This window comes from Monodelphis domestica, chromosome 5 (assembly GCF_027887165.1).
Source record: "Monodelphis domestica isolate mMonDom1 chromosome 5, mMonDom1.pri, whole genome shotgun sequence".
Taxonomy (NCBI): domain Eukaryota; kingdom Metazoa; phylum Chordata; class Mammalia; order Didelphimorphia; family Didelphidae; genus Monodelphis; species Monodelphis domestica.
Genome location: NC_077231.1, coordinates 55,908,917 through 55,921,602, shown reverse-complemented (window position 1 = coordinate 55,921,602; position 12,686 = coordinate 55,908,917). Strand labels below are relative to the sequence as shown.

Here is a 12,686-nt window from a genome sequence, read left to right as displayed (position 1 = left end):
TAAGTTATAGCACTCCATACAAACCAGCTAGTTGATTGAATTGAGACATTACTTCCCTTGGGAGGCCATGATATTCTTCTATCTTACTGGCAGATTTTTTGCAAAGTATGACTTCGTTTATCGATATTAAACTCTCTGGGATAAGCGGTAAACTTTTTTATCTCATAGGATTGAGAGCCATAATGGAATTTTCACATAATATAACCCAACTTCCCCATTGGATGCCTGCTGAAGCCAAGGTCTAGAGAAATTAGGTGACTTGCTCAAGATTACCCAGATACAAAGAGGCAATATATGACCCCACATCTGCCAACGTTAAATGCAGTCCTTTAATCCTTGTACCCCTTATACAAGAGGATAACTGAGACAATCATATATTAAATATCTTTTGATGAAATTACTAAAATAATTAATGGAAGACGAAACAGTCTTAGTTTCCTGAATCCTTTGTTCAGACTTCTTCCATCAGTTAGTCAATCACAATTATTTAGTAAGACAGGTACTGTGCTAGACTCTGAAGACAGAAAGCAAAAATTAAACGGTACCTGCCCTTGTGGAATTCACATTCTATCCACAGAAACAACCCAACAACATGGCCACATATAAATGTGTGTAAAATATATACAAAATTAATACTAGCTAATGGGGGGAAGGCATTAGTGGCTAAAGATAACATAAAAGAGAATGGCATTTGAACTGAACTTAGATAGATTTATGTTGGGATGTAAGGACTCCAAAAGGTGAGAAAGGGTGGCTTTCCAAACTTGAGGCAATAATCAGCCCAGAGTAAGAAAGTTGTGAGATGGAGTGTCATATCTGAGAAAAAGCAGAGGCCAATTTGTCTGGGTAGCAGGGTATGTGAAAGGAAGTAATGCATGATAAGAGAAGAAAGGTAGGCTAGAATACATTTGAGCAGGATTTAAAATGCCAGAAGAGTATCTATTTGATTCTAGAGGCAATATAGAAGGGCACTAGAGTTTGCTGACTATCAGTGATATGGTTGCAACTATGCTGTAGACAAATCACTTTGGCAGTTATGTGGAAGATGGATTGGAGAAAGGAGAGATGAGTCATGGTTGCCAGTTGGGAAGATATTACAATCATTCAGGTGATGAGGCAGAAATGTAAGGAGAGGTGAGAATTTGTGCCATTTAAGGAGAAGGGAAGAGAAAAAAATATGAGTGATATTGAAGAAGCACAATCACCGAGATTTAGCAAATGATTAAATTTGCAGGATGAGAGAGAGTAAGGATTTGAGGAGGATACTAAAGATATGAACCTGGGCCACTGAAAGAATGGTGCTGTCCCTCACAAGGAACTTCATAAGGAAGAAGGAAACTTTAAGGAAAATGACAAATTCTCTTTTGAATATTTCGATCATATATCAACTTGGAAATGTTCAATAGGCAATTGAAGACAAGAGAATGAAAGTCAGGAAAGGGTCTTGGGCTGAATTGAGAGATCCTTAAAGTCATGGGAACATATAAGGTCATCAAGTGAGAAAGTATAGAAAGAGATAAGAAGAGTTTCCAGAGACTAAGGTCTTATCCAGAGTTAGAGGACAGGATATGGATGACGATCTAGCAAAGAAGACAAAAAAGGAGCAGTTAGACAGGGAGGAGCAGAATGAAAAGAGAATTACAGCACAGAAACCCAGAATGGGAAAAGTGTCTTGATAGTCAAGAGTCAGACTCTGCAGAAAACTCAAGAAGAATAAGAATTTTAAAAAAAGATCGGGAGGCTTGGTAATTAAGAGACTGTTAGGTGAGAAGACTGGGTCTAGGTCAGAATAACAATAAAATGGAAGATTAGCCACTTTCTCCAGACCCCATTAACTCTCAAAACCTCAAAAGAAGGAACAATACTGTAGATGTCCTGTAATAAGAGCTAAAGAGAACCCCAAGATGGAGAGTCCTCATAAGAGAGGACTCATCCTTAAAGTGTTCACTCAGAACCCCTCCCACACCAGCTTTAGTCCCCTGGTTGCCATACCACCTAGTCTCCCCCTTTTCCTGGTAAAGATATATAAGTCTGGCTTGGGTTCCACTTAAGGAGACCTCTCACTATAGAGATTATGACAGTAATGTGGCATGATGGACTTCCACCCCCTATCATTTCCTACAACAACAAGCAACACTCATTATGGGAAGAAGATGAGGAAAAGTGGTCTGAAAATGTTCTCCCTTATATCTGAACCTGAAAATAATTTAAACTTTTATATAAAAAAGTTTTGTAGAAGAGAAAAATATAGGCATGAATATACAATAAAGAGAATTATAAATATATAATCTACATACATCTAGAAATATAAACATTGTGTTTTCTCTTTCCTAACAAAAACAAGTTTTTATGTTCAATCAGTGCTGCCTAGACTAGATCAAAAAACAATCATATTTTATATTTATACTGTACTTTTATTCTTTTTTCAAAACATTTTCCTATACATTATCTTATTATTGATGTTAGGATAATAAATGATACTTTAGGTTTATGGTGCCATTTCTCTCAAAACCACAGAACATTTTTACATGCAATAGATGATGTGATTATTCACATCTGTCTTGTGAAATATTTAGAAAAAAAATATTTTCCCCTTTCATAGATAAGAAACTGAGGCACAAAGATACAATGTGTTAAAATCATAAAATACTTGAGCTAAGACTATCTTCTCAATATCCTTATCTAATCTTCTTTACTGTAGCACACTCTACTTAAAGCAAAAAACTAAAGAACCAGTGTGGATTCCATTCTGCTCTGTGTCCCATAAGACTTGTGGCTGAATTCTGAAAGGAATGTATGAAATTGGAAAGTAGAACACTCATCTGTTTTCAGATTTGTTCTGCTGACAAGAAAAAATCAGTTGTTGACTTACAAATTCAATAAATTCATTTGGAGATTTGCTGAAAGAAACAAAACCTGGAACCCTACAAGGTGATTTTACAAAGTTGTTTCTCAGTATGTAAATCTATCCCCATGTGTACTGCATGCTGACGATAAGAAAACCTATAATACCAGGAACATAAATAGAAAAACAATCCATTAGCCCTCAATACACAAGAACCACTAATTGCATTCTTCTATATTGGTATTTCTGTAAGGAAAAAACTATAGATCACATCCATGGAACAGAGCTGGCTGTGAAATAATGGTGTATTTGTAAAAGTGAGTTATGGATTTGAAGTCAGAAGGCTTGTGTTCAAGTCTCATTCATTCTCATGTTTATTCTTTCTTTGGGATTGGTGTTGATTTTGACTGTTGTTCTAAGGAAAAAATGATCTAGCTACATAAAAAGATAGTTTGGTACTTACTCCCACGTCAATAACCATTAATTATCTTTATACTAAAATATCATCAATTTCATTTTTTATTGATCTTGTTTGGTGCTCACTATAATTTTTTAGTCATGGCTGTTCAGAAGAACTGTCTACACAAGGTTCAAGGGGTTCAGTTTGTTACTGATAGAGGATTTAAGAAAAGTATACATTTTTCAAAATGCTAAAATAATTACTATGATCTACCTCAGTAGTAGTTGTAAAGAGCAAACAAAATAATATATTTAGGTACTTTTAAAATTGTAATGTCTATAAAGATCATTTGTTATAATTGCAAACTCCTTTATGTTCCTTTTCTAGTATCAAAGGATATAAATGTATCTCTATAGAAATATGCTCAAATGGATGAGTATCCTTATCACTGCACATTCCCTCCAATGAAGCATATTGCAACCATCCACTCTGTACAACCTGTGCTACTTTTGATCACACATCTTCCCAAAAGTAAACCACAGTGCATATAATTTTATGGGCTACTGTATGTATGAGGGCAGGTGGTACGGTGGAGGGAAAGCTAGTTCTGAAGTCAGGAAGTCCTTTTTTCAAATTAGCCCCAGAAAAAGTAGCTGCGTGACCTCGGGCAAGTCACCTAATTCTGTTGCCTCTGTTTCCTTAATGGTAAAATGAGTATATCCTATACCTTTCCAAATCATTATGAAGGTCAAATGAGCTAATGATTTTAAAATCCTTAACTTAGTGCCTAAAATATAGTATGTGATATGTAAATGCTTATTTCTTCTTTTCCTCATCATAAACAATGTTAAATATAACATGTTGCATAAGTATATATTAAATATGAACAAAATGAGAAAAAGTTATGTGCTATTACTCACCTATTTAAGCAAAATATAGATTCCCTAATACTAAAAATTGATGGTGGATAGGACTTCAACATAAATTATAGCCATTTAATACAAGGTATTATGCAGTGATAGTTCCCAAGAATCTTTGGGGTGGGAGAGTAGAAGTAGAGGGTGTGGGGGCTGTCTTGGGTATCTGGAAGTGAATTACACTGAAGTCTGATTCAGACATCTGTTTGTGACCTTCAAGGGGACAGGGAGATTGGGTTGAGCCTGGACAGCATCATGAAGGACTGGTGCTTCTGGACTGTGTTCAGGGCTACCCAGGCTCAAGCTATTTGTTCCTGGCATGGAAAACTGTGGGGACCCTGCTGACATCAAGTAATGGAGACTGCAGCATACATATCTGGGGTAAGGAGGGTGGTGGCTTGGTGTGCAAGTCTCTTCTGACTGAAGCTCACCAGTGTACTATGAGGAAGGTGGCCTTATCCCCTTATGGAAACTACCTTGCATCTGCAAACTTTGATGTCTCTACCTCATCTGGAAGAACCAGGATGACTTCAAGTGTGTAAACTTGAAGGACATGAAAATGAAGTAAAGTCAGGAGCTTAGGCCCACTCTGGTACCTTTTGGACTCCCTGCATTTGGGACAAGAGTGTCTGTTCTGGGAATTGATGAAGAGGATGAATATGAATGTGTCAGTCCCTTGAATTCACATTATGACTAAAACTACCTTGTAAGACTGATTTTGAGTAAGAATACAAGTTTGTTGACTGTATTTATTGGGTAGACCAATATCAAAACTGATAAAGTAATATAGGTCTCCATGGCGGTCTCATGACTAGGGACTACCTGAGCTAGGTCAGGTAGCTTAAAAATGGATTTTTAGAATCTCATTATTGAGCTCCTTCCTTGAATGTCCCAAGACATCTTTAATTGGTGATAGCTAATTTAGATGTGACCTATGAACCTATCCACTCCTCCCCAGTCCCACAGGCGGACAGGGCATACAAGCAGTAATAGAACCCTTCTCTTCTTCATTTATTAACCAAATTCTGTGAAAAAGGAAGACGTCCTTTGGGATTCCAAAGGTCAAAGAAAATGCAAAAAATAGCAGACTGGATGATATCTCTGACCCAGATCCTAGACACAGGAACACACAACAATTTTCCCTAATAGATAGGAATGAATACAGCATATGAAAAATAAATTCTCACATACAGGATGTTAAACATATGATATGGCACCTTAGTCAAGAGTTGTTGGCATTATCCAGCTAAATACCACAATAAAGTTCTACAGAGGGGAAGATGATGAGTGGGTATACTTTGCCACCCTGGAGGGCCATGAGTCCATGGTGTGGAGTTTGTCCTTTGACACCAGTGGTGAGTGTCTGACATCTTTCAAAAATGATCACACCATGTATATTTGGCAGCAGTACCTACTAAACAATGGGCAGTCTTCCAAGGCTCAGACTCTATCTGGAAGTTTGTTTGTATCTTATCTGGCTTCCATTCCAGAACTGTCTGTGATGTCCCTTGGTATCATCGGACCAGGACCCTGCCTAAAGCTTGTGGTGATGATGCTATATGGATATTTTAAGAAGATATCAGCTCAGATCTGCAGCAGCCATCCTTTGCCCTTACAGCTCACCCATCCAAGGTCCACGTCCAGGACATGAAACTGTGTTGCATGGAACCTCAAAGAGCCAGGACTACTACTGGTTTCTTGAAATGATGATGGTCAGATGGCCTTCTGACCATACCAGTGACCCAGAGGTCTCTGAGGCCCTCTTATCTTATTAAGGCTGTATTCTCAGAATTTGCCACTGAGTGGTCAGCTTCACTACCCTCTAATATTAGAGCTCAAGGAGCAGAACTCATAGCTCTGAAGCACACTTGTGTAATTGCTAAGGATAAAAAGGCAACAATTTATACGGATTCTAGATATGCTTTTGGCATTTGTCACTCAGTCAGAATGCTATGGCTCCAGAGAGGATTTTTAAATTCAGCTGGAACATCTATAGCTAATGCAGAAATTATTAATGAAGTTCTTTCTGCTCTCCAGCTGCCTGAAACCCTAGCTGTAGTTCATTGCTCTCTGCCCATACAGGTGGCACTGACCCTGTCTCTAGAGGAAATGATTGAGCAGATGCCGATGCAAAGCTAGAAGCCATAGAAGGGCCTGAATTAATTTTAACATTAACAACCACTGATGATTTAAATGTATCATTTTCCTATAATGAAAAGGAAGTGGAAAATGGAAACAAAAATTCAAAGCAAAACAGATCAATGGAGTATGGGTGTCATCTGAAGGAAAACCCCTACTCCCTAGAAGTTCCTATCACCAAATTTGCCAATCTATTCATAAGAATGGTCACTTTGGCACTCAAGGCATTATGGACTCGGTTAAGAGAGTATGGATAGCCCCTAGTATAACTACTATAGCCTCTAAAGTGTGTTCAGCCTGCTCTACCTGCCAAGCATATAACCAACACACCTTTCATGGCAAAGCCTTTGGTGGGCATCCTCTGGCTTACACACCTTTTGAGCATCTACAGATAGATTTCATAACAATGCCAAAGGCTGGACAATATAAATTTTGTCTAGTCATTGTATATCAACTGACCAGATGGCCGGAAGCATTTCCTGCGACCCAAGCCACAGCAGCTTTTGTTGCTAAGGTGCTTTTAAAGGAAATTATCCCTCACTTTGGCCTGCCAGCACGTATTGATTTAGATAGAGGAAGTCATTTTACTGATTCTGTCCTAAATCAGATATATTCTTGCTTGGGGATAACTCCCAAATTCCATGTTCTAAATCATCCCCAGAGCTCAGGCCAAGTTGAGAGGATAAACAAAGAACTTAAAACTATGATTGGAAAATTATGCACTGAGACACATTTAAAATGGCCTGAAATTCTCCCTCTGGCCCTATTTTATCTTAGAAGCAGACCTAGAGGAGATCTACACATCTCACCATTTGAGATGCTTTTTGGACATCCACCTATACAGGCTAAACCTTTCTCCCCTGCATATGCATCACTATTAGAGGGAGATACTACTAGTGCTTCCTATATACAGGAATTACAGCACAAACTGTGTGAACTTCATGAATCTGGAGCTGCAGAATAAACTGAACCACTAGATTTTTCTCTTCATGACCTGAACCCAGGAGACAAAGTATATATTAAGAATTTCAAGCATACTGGAGCAACTCAGCCTTCCTGGGAAGGACCATTCCAAATATTGTTCAACTACTCCAACATCTATAAAGGTTGAAGAGAAGGATTCTTGGATTCATTGCTCACATGTGAAGAAAGCATCTTCTGTTGAGACTGATTGACTCTACCCTATCATATACATTGGAGATAATAATCCATTGACAAGTGGATGCTGGGTTTTTTTTTTTTTGAGGATACATTGAATTACTGGTATTTTTCTTTATTTTTCATTATTGCTTTCCTTTTATTTTGATTAGGATATTTAATTTTTTTCTTTTTTTCTCATTTCTTGTGCTAAAGGTACATACAATTAATATTATTTTTATAGTAATATAAGTTCAATATGTATATGCTTGCTATAATATCAATGCATACCCAAAAGCTTTAAACTATGGGAACCTGCCATTTATTGATAAAATATTATGGGACTGTGATTAATGTTTGTATCTTATTACAGGAAATGGGATAAAAACAAGGAGCACAGACTTAACCTGAATAGTGCCAAAAAGAGCACACAGGAAATACTAATATGGACTCGAGGTTGCGATGCTTGACATATATTAAGTTGTAGGACTTCCTTGTATCTACACTTTTTGTGAAGTCCTCAGACAAGTACAAAATTTGACTATCATGATGGCTCCCTGTATTCCTGAGAATGACAAAAAATATATGAGGGAATGACTCTTCCCTATCAAAATAGAATTCTAGTTCCTTTCTTTCTTATATTATGGCAACTTCCTGTAGTCTTGGCTGCAAATGGGTAAGTGAAATATTACTGCATTCTGTTCTACAGATTTGTGGGATAGAAATTACTTTAAATTGGACCTATACCAGGGTCTATTTTGAATTTTTTTCCTTATGTTTTTGGTTGTGTTTTTCTCTTCTTTTAATAATTGACTCATACACCCCCATAACTCAACATTGCATCCTGAGCTGAACTGTATATTTTTAACACCAACTTCAGGGGGTATTGTGTTTTAATATAAAATCCAAAATTTTTTATTTTTTTGTTCGAGATTGTATTTTAATAAAAATCCAAGATTTTGATTTTTTCTTCGAGAAAGATTTTCAAGGAAGAAGTTTGCTAACTCCTAAATCCAGAGAATGAACTGTTACAGAAAGATGCCAGAAAACCTACACTACATCAAGAAGATCAATAATGAACTTTGGATATGGTTGATTGAACTGAAGTTTGATTGAACATTTATTGTAAATGTACGCCTTTATGTCAAGGGGACTGCCCCTAATTTGGCTTTCTGTCAATGTGCCTAGCAAAACATTGGTTTTGCTATCTTTCTTTTCTTTTCCTCCCTCACTATTGTAATTTCTTCTTAGAAAATTGAATATTGTATATATCTGTAGTTAAAAATGTTTAGGACTACAAGATGATTATGTTAAATGATCAGTGGGGAAACTAGTCTCCCAATGATCATCAGGGGGGATTGTGAATCTTAAATTGCTCAGACTATACCTTAGAAGATTTGATTAAGCTATTCCCCTATTGTAACAAATGGAGGTACTTGGTCAGGAATGTAATGGGAACTTTAAAATTACTCCACCCTGCTCAGACAGTGCCTTAGGGGAAGATAAAGTTGTAAACACCTGATGGAACAATGAAAAAGTCCCTAACTCATACTTATAGTAAAGCTAGAACCTTAAGCTAGGTCTATTTTTAGATCTACTAAAAACAGGTGCTAAGTACCTATAAAGGTTAAATGAATCACTAAAAGGTCAAGCAACTTACAAAAGGCAAGCTTAACAAAAGAGGTGTGAAGTTTTAGTCTACCCAGAGAAGGTGAGAACAAAAGAAGATGTGAAATGAGGACGGAAAGTCCTGGGGAAAACTTCTACTGTGGTTGGTAGATGTGAAAATTTAGGGGAGGTGACATAAGAGAAATTTCTCTTTAAAAGGAGCTTGTCTCTCTGAACTTGGTGGGAGTTTGGAGTTAGTTTGGAGGAGCTGGCTCTCTGGACTTAGTTGGAGTTTGGTAGTTTGGAGGAGCTGGGTCTCTGAACTCAGTTCAGGAATTGAGGATTTCAGTGAAGGACTGGAGTTTTGCTTTAGGATGATCTTGTGGTGAGTGATTAAAGACTGATTAGTCTCTCTTAAGACTCAGGCCTAGGCCATTTGGCCTAAGCCCTTCACACTATTTTCTCTTATTCTCTCTCCCTTTCCTTAATTCCTTCATTTGTATTAATTGATATCTCCATGAAACCCAGCTGACTTGGGTATTTTCATATTTGGGAATTTTTCCCATGGCGACCACTAATTTTTGATTTAAATCAAGACACTAAAATTTATCTTTATAGTTTTGGCAATTCACAGTCTTGAAACCCACATTTTCGCAGTTACAAGAATCAATGAGCCACAAACCCATCAATGATATAAGGGGGTGTTTACCCCAAGCATGTGAAGAATTTCCCTGAAAAAATGGACAGATGAGAACAATTTGTTCCAAAAGCCATGACAGCAGTGGAAGCAGAGACTCTAAAAAGCTTAGAACTTGGTCAAATATCAAAGATACCAAGATGATCTGTTGCATTATGTGTCATCACCAATCATCCTGACTTTTGTCTTGCTATTGAATTTCAATTTCTCTTGAAAAGACAGTGGGGTTGATGGCCTCACTTAAATCCAATTCATGCACAAGTATCACCATGCAATGTTTTTGGTCCTCTTTGAAAATGAAGTTTGACCAACAATAGCAGTAACAGTCTACACTAGGGAGAAGGAATCCTTGCTATACTTTATAGTCAGATATAGGACTATCTGGTGGGATAGAGCTATAACTCCCTTAAAATGGGAACTGCTTCTGTTTTTAAGAAGTTCCTTTTCCCCTCTCTAGCCACTTTTCCCAAGACATTTTCAACAAGACATAAGTTGTTAGACAGTGGTCCCATAATCTAGAAAACTTCAGAACCATAGACAGCTACCAATTCCAGTCACCCAACACCCTTCAGGATCCTTCTTACACTCATTTCTTGTATACCTATATCCACAACCTGGATTTCCAAGAGTACATGGATAACAGGTAGGTATCAGTCTTACCCTTTCATATTTGGGGAAACCTGTAATTACAACACTCAAAGGAACTCATACCCTATATGACCATACATAGAGCCATGAATGAAAAGAACCTGAGATCATCAATTTTTGCCCAACCATAATAGAGAGTTTGATAAAGAGACAAAAATAAAAATAATGTCCAAGAAAGGCTTAGGCTTAAAGGTCCTAGTCTGAAGTAACAAGTCACCAGAGAAGACTATAAACAAAAGCACAAGATCAAAGGCAAGGCATGCAGAATACTGCCAAATACAGACAAGATGCTTTGCTAGGTTTACTCCATAATGTTTACCTCTTGAGCAAAAAGATAGGTAATTAGCCAGGCCTCTCCCTTTCATTTGGCTTGTGGCAGCAGATATGGGCAGGACAAGGAGCCTAGTCAGAGTGGGTAGGCTTAAAGTGGCATAGTAAAACTATTCATACTCCCTTCTGATCTAGTTGTTCATAGCATTGAGTACCTGAAATAACAAAGAGAAATTATGACTCTCAGGTTACAAAAAGGAAGTTGATAAGAAAGAGGTAGAGACAAACTCCCTAATTTTCCCAATTCCTAGTTTTCCCAATTCTTTACTTTTTACTTATTTATAATATTTTTCCATGCTTACATGATTTATGATTTTTCCTGCCCCTCTTCTTTCCCTCCCTTTTCCCCAACTCCTGGAGCTAGCAAGTAAAACCTAGTTCCATGTTATTTATATTTACAGTAGAGTGCGCTTTTAATACCAAAACCCCAATTAAATCTCCATATAACTACATGATCAATCATAATTTTTTTTCTCTGTTTCTATTCCCATGGTTCTTTCTCTGGATGTGGATAGTGTTCCTTCTCATAAGTTCCTCAGGATTGTCTTGGATCATTGCATTGCTGCTAGTAGAAAAGTCTATTACATTCAATTGCACCACAGTATATCAGTCTCTGTGTACAATGCTCTCCTGATTCTGCTCCTTTTGCTCTGTATCAGTTACTGGAGATATTTCCAGTTCATATAGAAATCTTCTAGGGGGCAGCTGGGTAGCTCAGTGGATTGAGAGCCAGGCCTAGAGATGGGAGGTCCTAAGTTCAAATCTGGCCTCTGACACTTCCTAGCTGTGTGACCCTGGGCAAATCACTTGACCCCCATTGCCTAGCCCTTACCACTCTTCTGCCTTGGAGCCAATATACAATATTGACTCTAAAATGGAAGGTAAGGGTTTAAAAAAAAGTTGCAGGACACAAAATAAACCCACATAAGTCATCAGCATTTCTATATATCTCCAACCCAGTTCAGTAGCAAGAATTAGAAAGAGAAATTCCATTTAAAGTCACCCGAGACAATATAAAATACTTAGGAATCTATCTGCCGAGACAAACACAGGAATTATATGAACACAACTACAAAACACTCTCCACACAATTAAAACTAGATCTAAACAATTGGAAAAACATTGATTGCTCATGGGTGGGACGAGCTAACATAATAAAAATGACCATCCTACCCAAACTTATATATCTATTTAGTGCCATACCCATTGAACCACCAAAAAACTATTTTACTGATTTAGAGAAAACCATAACAAAGTTCATTTGGAAGAATAAAGGATCAAGGATATCCAGGGAAATAATGAAAAAAATACAAAGGAAGGTGGCCTTGCAGTCCCAGATCTCAAACTATATTACAAAGTAGCGGTCATCAAAACAATTTGGTACTGGCTAAGAGACAGAAAGGAGGATCAGTGGAATAGGCTTGGGGTAAATGACCTCAGTAAGACAGTCTTTGACAAAACCAAAGACCCCAGCTTTTGGGACAAAAATCCATTATTTGATAAAACTGCTGGGAAAAATGGAAGACAGTGTGGGAGAGATTAGGTTTGGATCAACACCTCACACCCTGCACCAAGTTAAACTCAGAATGGGTGAATGACTTAAACATAAAGAAGGAAACTATAAGTAAATTAGGTAACACAGAATAGTATACATGTCAGACCTTTGGGAAGGGAAAGATTTTAAAACCAAGCAAGACTTAAGAAAGAGTCACAAAATGCAAAATAAATAATTTTGACTACATTAAATTAAAAAGTTTTTTTACAAACAAAACCAATGTAACTAAAATTAGAAGGAAAGCAACAAATTGGGAAACAATCTTCATAACAAAAACCTCTGACAAAGGTCTAATTACTCAAATCTATAAAGAGCTAAACCAGTTATACAAAAAATCAAGCCATTCTCCAATTGAAAAATGCGCAAGGGACATGAATAGACAATTTTCAGTTAAAGAAATCAAGACTATT

At 37.3% G+C, this 12,686-nt stretch overlaps 1 pseudogene; it reads left to right on the top strand.

Annotated features, from left to right (window-relative positions):
• The first annotated feature begins 1,904 nt into the window (after positions 1-1,904).
• On the top strand, positions 1,905-5,891 carry LOC100018901 (probable cytosolic iron-sulfur protein assembly protein CIAO1; annotated as a pseudogene).
• The last annotated feature ends 6,795 nt before the right edge of the window (positions 5,892-12,686 follow it).